The sequence below is a fragment of the Pipistrellus hanaki genome (assembly GCF_964339955.1).
Source record: "Pipistrellus hanaki genome assembly, chromosome: 4".
NCBI lineage: Eukaryota > Metazoa > Chordata > Mammalia > Chiroptera > Vespertilionidae > Pipistrellus > Pipistrellus hanaki.
The window spans coordinates 66948127-66955938 of NC_140506.1; the positions used below are offsets into that span (position 1 = coordinate 66948127).

The 7812-nt window shown below is 44.2% G+C and overlaps 1 pseudogene across 1 annotated transcript; it reads right to left on the reverse strand.

The window, feature by feature from the left end:
* Positions 1 to 216: 216 nt before the first annotated feature.
* LOC311621731 (cofilin-1-like) lies at positions 217 to 948 on the reverse strand (annotated as a pseudogene). The gene has a single exon. The product of its transcript is annotated as a cofilin-1-like (transcript).
* Positions 949 to 7812: the final 6864 nt, after the last annotated feature.

Consider the following 7812-nt stretch of genomic DNA (forward strand, 5'->3'; position numbering starts at 1 on the left):
CTTCACAACATTCTATTTATACATAGAACTAAACAGACAAGCAGAGTCACTATTGCGGTTGGAAGTTGGCAGCATGGGAAAGGGGAGGAAGAGGTTGCAAGTAGGAGTGTCATTAAAAAAATACAGGCTCTCTCCAAAAACTGGGGTGCCTGGGTGGGGAGGACTTGGTCTGTTTCAACCCATCAGATCAAAAGCGGTCTGGGAAGGCCAGAACCTTCAGGGGTGGAGGAAGAAGGAAGGTCCAGGGGGTGGTGGGCCATCTGGCAACTGGGTGAAGGGATTGCCCTCCCCCTGCTGGGATCCCCCCAGCCCCTCTGGTCTGGCAGGAGCGGGGCAGCCTGCAATCCCCCTCCCCCCCAAAGGTGGATCTGGGTCTGCCAGATGCTCCGGGCAGGGGGCTAGAGGGGCGCACAAAGGCTTGCCCTCCAGGAAGATGACAGCACTGCCCCCCAGCTTCTCTGCCAGAGTGTAGCGGTCCTGACCTCCTCGTAGCAATTTGCTTGTAATTCCTGCTTGATCCCTGTAAACTTTTTCTTGATGGTATCCTTGGAGCTGGCATAGATCATTTTTCCCTTACGGGGTGCAGACTCAGGGGCCCAGAAGATAAACACCAGGTCCTCCTTCTTGTTCTCCTTGGTCTCATAGATTGCAACATACAGGGAGTAGCAGGAGTCTTTGTCTGGCAGCATCTTGACAAAGGTGGTGTAGGGGCTGTCTGCTGTCTGGCCCATATCACCTACTGGATCTCCTTGCCCTCTTCCAGAATGAAGTTCTTTTGGCCTTCACTCAGGCAAAAGAGCACCGCCTTCTTGTGCTTCTTCACCTCTTCTGGTGTCAAGGACTTTCGTACCTTCATGTCATTGAACACTTTGATGACTCCATCAGAGACAGCCACACCAGAGGCCATGCTTCTGGAAGCTAAAGAAGATAGTAAGAAGCGCCTGGAAAGATGAGCACACTGCATCTGCTGCTGGGATCTGACTGCCATACCCTTTTGTTCTAATCACATTTTTCCATGACTTTAGATTCTTCATCAACACTTAGTCCTAACTGTTTCTTTGGGTCTTCATTTCTTTACTAGAGGCCCGATGCATGAAATCTGTGCAAGAGTAGGCCTTCCTTCCCTGGCTGTTGGCACCAGCTTCCCTCTGGCACTAGGGACCCAGGCTTTCCTCCAGCATCCAGCAGGCACCTAGGACCCAGGCTTCCATCGCAACCCCTGCTTCATCCAGTCTAATTAGCATATTATGCTTTTATTATTATAGATGATAATTCCCATGTCACATAAAACTTAAATAAAATTTTATGCTTAAATAAAGCCTGATATGCATCATTCATATATTGCTTTCAATTCATCTTCTCTATATTTTGAAAGCATAATATGCATAACAGCAACAGATTTTGACGTATAGCAATTCATACCCAAAATCCTTTGCTAAGAGTACCCCATGTTATTATTCATGTTATTAAACAGACAAGACACAAATTACATTTCTTAGTTGGCTTCCCCTCTTGCACCCTGGCATTTAAAATCCTTCCTTCTTCCTTATCTCTCCTCTCCACTTGCCCGGCCTTAGTTTTTCTGGGGCCTTTGGACCTTTGGATGCAGACACAATTCCTGTTTTAAAAATTTTTTAATAAAATATATCAAATTGGCTGTTCTATGATCCTGATTATACTATGCAGAATATAGACAAATTATTTATTATGAAATAAATATGAACATTATGCCCCCCTCCTTTTTTTTAAAAAATGTTTTAAAAAAATGTTTAAAAAAAAGGTTTTGATGGGCATATAATGTTATATTACCCCCATAAAAAATCAGATTTGACTTATAGAAACTTTTCTCTAAGAGCATATCTTATCAATCTACTATTATTTAAGATTTGCTTTGAATTGACCAATGCAAAACTCACTCAATCCTTCCCAAAATAAAACACCAAAGTAGCTGGTTCTCTAATCTTTCTTATGTAGGAAAACAAAATAAAATGCACACTCACAAGAAATGCACACAAAATGGCTTGTCATGAATTTCATGATAAGGAATGGCTCGATCCCAGAGACTGTTTCTCAGGATAGAGGCCCCCACAAACAAAAGTGGCCCAAGTTCATCAAAGAGAAGATTTACTCTGAATTATTGATGCCTGCGTTGATTCAGTTTAAATTGCTTCCATGCCATCAGAAAATGAAGTGTTTACACAAAAATGGAAATTCCTATTTTTTTCTACATGGAGCTGAAATTGTTCACAGGTCACAGCTACAGAGCGGGAAATGCCCAGATTAACTACCCTTTTTTATTTTCTCAGCTGGGCATTGCGCATGTCAATGGAATGTATCTGTACAAACAGCATACTTTCACATTCAGGAAATGATATTTCAGAACAAGCTTTTGTAAAAGAATACTCTGTTTTCTATGGTTTGGGGTAAAGCCAAAGTGAAACTTAGATTTCTTCTATTTCACAAATGAACTCTATAATAAACAAAACTAAGTCTACAACGTGAATTTATATAATACGGTCATTGTAGGGAATTCAACATGACTACAAAATATCCCATTTGACAAAATTAATCCTGCTGAAAATACTTGCTGCCAGCAGCTCTTATAATTACATGGAAAGGCAATTGGTAATGAATTCCTTTAACTTGGGAATTTCAAATCTCTAGACTGAATGTTACCCGTTATTAAAGTTCAAAGGCAACTATCTCTAGAATTGTCCTTTTAATGCTTGTTAGATGGTTTTAGTTGTTCTTTTCTTGTAGGCACACAATTGTTGTCTTGATCTTTATGATAAAAAGAGCATTGCTGGATCTTTGTAGTGAACCCAGTTGGCTTGGTAACATGCCTGTAGTCAGAATTCCAAAGTGGGAAAACAAAGGCTTAGAAATTATAGGCTGAGAACTGTTTGTTCAAGACTGTGGGAATCTTACCCTGGCCTGCAGAACCAATGGGCTCTCTTCATTAGATCCACATTCATCCATAAATTCCCCAATTCCTTGCCCTTTAGTCTTTTCCCAAACTAGAGCTTTAACCATAATAAAAACAAATGTGGCTACTTCTTTTGTAAATCAATTCCTACCAAAACTTCTAGCGTGTTATATTTCTTCCCCTTCATGTCATAATTCCAAAAGAATGACATTAACTTATTCAATGTTACATTTATTTCCTTAATAAGGATGTGTCAAAGGGCAAGACTTTACTTAAAGGCAAAAACAAAATAAAACAAAACCAAGTCTGCATGTAGGCCTATTTGGATGGCGATGAGTTAGCTTTCTCCCAGTCCAGATATGGCTCTTTCCCCCTAAGTTAATTAAGTATGCAAATATAGTCTAGCAGGACTATTTTAGATTGCTTAGTTTAGAAAATTCAGTCCAAATTGAAGTATAACCCAGTGAAATTAGTGTAACTGAAGAATATCATCTAACAAAAAAAGAAAAAAAAGAAAGCGATTTTACTTTTATTTTTTTTTACCGGGTGTAAAGGTATTCTTAAATTAAGTAACACTATGTCATTGAATTACACAATTGTGACTTGGAAATGCCAGGAATGTTCCTTTGTGTGTCTAAATAATGCAAGTTGAATTCCGCAGTGTTCATATAAATACTTTAATTACACTGAAGCTTTATCAGCAGGGAGTCATGGGAACTGTGTGAAACACTGGATAAACATTTTTAAAAGCAAGAACCATTCAAGGTACACAAAAGACAGGATAGTCATAACAACAGTACCAACCACAACCACCACAAACTAGGGAAACTGGTAACTCCCTACTTTTTATGTACGTAGGACTGAATTGTTTTTCTTTTCTTTTAACTTCTCACCATTGTTTTGGGCAAAATACCTTTAAAAAAAATGGGAAAGAAGAAGCCTGAGAAATGAAGGGATGGAAAATTTCTTAGTCTCCTGTGAGAAAAAGTAAAAAGAATCCTGAATAATAGTGAGTCAGGAAAACAGCAAATCAGAGTATTTAGACTTGGCTATTAGATCTGAAAACTGAGGATGAATACAAATACAAATTCCTTTTGAGAAAGCCATAATAAGCTGTTCAAATTTGATAGAATGCCTTACCAATGTGAAATCACATTCTCCCAGCTACAGAGCACTTTGTTTTCTAAATAGACTTAGTTCCCTTCTGAATTTTCCTCTAAAATTTGTAGGCCCCTAGCATTATGGAATGAAAGTTTAATATGGTGCTACAGCTTACAGCCATTAATTATTGACTGAGCAATTAATGGCTTCATACAAAAAGAAAAATAAATGAGAAAAAAAAAATCATGTCACTTACCATTAGTGTAGCTTATAGTTTAGTTTTCTCTTTTTGCCCTGAATGTCACGAAATTCAGAAGCCAATCTAAACTTTGACCCTGCACAAGTGATGAATATTCATTGTCATACCTATCTTCTCCTTTCCTTGGTCCTTTCTAACTTTCTCTCTTCTTTCACACTGACTTCCCTACTGGCCCTATATATCGTAACCCCGGTGCTGTCTTAGATTTTGCACTTGCTCCTCCTACATAGCTCTTCTCCTAGAGATTTGTGTAACTGACCCTCATTGCCTTCAGGTTTAAGCTAAAATAACCCCCTACCAGTGAAATCTTTCTTAAATATCCTCTTCAAAATAGTATCTTCGCCATACACCCTACCTTGTTTTGCTTTATTTTCTTCCATAACACTAAATACCACCTGACATATAAAAGGCAGGACAAAAGTAGGTTTACAGTTGTGTGTATGGACAATAATTAACAATTATACAATGATAAACTCTGTGTTGCAATACACACAACTGTAAACCTCTCTTTTACCCAGCCTGTATTTATATTTGCTTGTTTACTTACTCATTTTTTTTTTTTTTTTTTTTTTTTTTACTTTTCCCCATTAGACTATACGACAAAGGTGTTTCTGTTTTGTTAAATGCAGAATCTTCACACCCAAAATATAGTCAGGAATATAGATGTGGTAGATAAGAAATAATATTTATTGAATGAATTAATAATCAGTGAGGTCATGGCTCACGTCTGAGGAGATGCTCAGGGTAGGGGACCCATGGGTGACCTCACTTCCTGACGATGGAGCCTAACAGAACCCGGTAACCAGGCAGCTACATTCTATAACTGCCCCTTCCCCTCTCACTCGGTTAGAGGCACTGGAGAGGACACCATGTTTTCTTGTTGTCTCCCCCTTTACCGAGCCCGACGCCCCAACACAGGCAGGAATGAGAGGATGTTCTGCATTGATGGACACTGGTTCAGTGCTGAGCGCAGACCCCTGTCGCCCTTAAGATATTTGGACCCAGAGGTACCGCAGGGAGGCCCAGGGTGGTTGTGTGGGGGTCAGGCCACCACTCTGACCCACCTGAGCAGCCTGATGTCCCCTCCAGGTGTGTGTGTGTGTGAGGGGGGGGGGGGTTTCACATAAAAAGGGCCTGAGCAGGAACAGGCTGAGGAGGGGTCAGAAGCCTGGTGGACCAGTCACGTTCACACCCCTGGTCAAGGCTGGCTGGTTGGACATGGAGTGTGGGTGGCACCCTCTTCCGGAGGTTTATCCTGAGCCCAGGAGGTGACTCATTTCCCCTGGGAGGGGGTCTGTGCAGACACAGGGCTGGCCCTGATCTGGGAGCAGAAGGTCCAGGGGGCAGAAGCAGCAGCAACTAGGGCCAGGCAGGGCTTAAGGCCTCTGAATCGGCTGCCAGTCACTGTCATTGCAGAGCTGTCATCGGGTCCTACATGGACATCAGGGAGTCAATGAAGACCCCGGCCCCGCCTTCACTACTGAGGGGCAGCGCAGGCCCAAAATGTACTTCGTCAGCTGGGTGATGAGAGAGCGAGAGCACTCGAGTGGACAGAGTGGGCTTCCTCCCCCGAAGGAGTACAGGTTCTGGAGGCCTCCAATCAGGAATCCAAGGCCGAGGAGAGTTTTAAGCTCCATCCTGGATTCTCCCATGCTCAGCAGGAGGTCCCCAGCATATGCCTACATGGGGCAAAATGCCAATGATAATCACACCGGACCAGAGTACCTAGAGCTCGAGGAGGCAGAGCCTAAGGGTGAGAAGGTGGGAATAGAATTGGGGGGTAGGGGGTTGGGGGTGGGGTGGAGGTGCATGTGAACTTATGGGGAGGGCTCAGTGCCAGGCACACTGGGAGCTCCCCCAGAAACTGGCCAGGGCCAAAGCCCAGCCTCAGACCACCCACCTGCTGGACTGTCAGCGAGGAGGGCGTCCTGTGGTGGGTCCTGGGCTGTGGCTTCTCTGGAAGGCGCTGGCCTGTGTTCCGTCCTAGGGAATGGAGGGGGATGAAGGGGGGCACAAGGAAATGCAGGCATGTGGGTAATCTTTTCTCCTCTCACAACCCAGCACCGGCCCAGGAGGCAGAGGAGGCTCCTGCAGATACACCTGAAGTCCAGACAGAGGCGTCTGATGGGGAGTCGGATGAAGAGCTGGAGGCGTGGGCACCTCCAGAGGTCCTGCCACCTCCATCAGCCTCTCTGGTGGCAGCTGTGGAGCAGGGGCCGGCCTCGGAGGCACCTGCAGACAAGACTGAGTCCCCAACCCCCCTGGATGAGGAGCCCTCCCTGGAGCCTGCCCAGGGTCCTGCCTCAGAGGAGGAGCTGCCTCCTGAAACCCCAGCAGGGCCAGCTCCAGAGCTGCTGGCCGAGACTGCTGGCCTTCTCCCCTCAGAAAAACTGGTGCTACCGCCTCTCATCGACCTTTTTCTTCTATTTTCCTTCCTTTTTATGTTTTACTTTTCTTCATGGGGTTATTCAATTGTTTATTTTTTAACTGTTATTATTAGGAGTATTTTTGGGTCTTTTTTTCTCTCTCTATTCTTCTTTCTTATTTTATGCTTTGTTTCTCCCTGGGGTGATTCAACTCCATAAATAAATAAAAATTATTGTATTTTAAATGGTGTCATTCCTGAGCCTGAAGGACACTCACGATGCTGGGAAAGCATCACCACCGTCTAGTTGCAGGATGTTCCATCTTCCCAAAGGGAATCCCTGCACCAACAGTACTCACTCTGCACTCCGCCTGCCCCTGGAGGCCCCTGGCCTGCTTTCTGTCTGCTCTGTTACCTGTTCTGGAAATTCCCTACACATGGAATCTTACAATAGGTGCTCACATATTTTTGTTTGTGTTTATCTGAAATAGTACTTTTGTTATTTGAAAAGGAAATGCCAGATGAGTTAGAGATCGGATGTAACAAAGAAGCCCTATTAGTAAGTGTGTACATAATGTTGAGGTAGAGGCTGCTGGGCTAAGTGTGACCCCGGGGTCAGAAGCCATTTGAGTAAAGGCTGGCTCTTCCTGTGACCAGGACAAAAATGCAGAAATCTAGAAAGACAACTTAATGCTGGAAAGCAGTCCTCATGTCCCAGGCCAGATAAAGTTGTGACCTCCCTGTGGTCCAGCATACATTAACTTGAAAAAATAGACCTAGAGGATCCAAGATGGCTGCTCGGGTATACACCTAGCCGCAGCAGCTCACAACAATTTCAAGGGAATACAACTAAAATGTAGAGTGGACATTGCCCAGAGCTACAGGTAGTCGACTGACTGAAAACTCTACAATAGGAAGGAGGGAGAAAACCAGAAGGAAAATCAGAGGAGCTGAAAAAAAGCCTAAGGTACGGAGACATGCTGCGCGCTCGCACGCACGCGCGCGCGGAGAGGTCGCAGCCGGAGAGGAGGAGAGGGCTGGGTGCTGCCTGGCGTTCCCTAGCAGGAAGGAAATAGAACCCCCAGCCTGGGCTGAACCCCCGAACCGGCAGCGCTGAGCCCCAAGTTATGTGCCAGACCCTGGGGACCCAGGCTCCGGCAG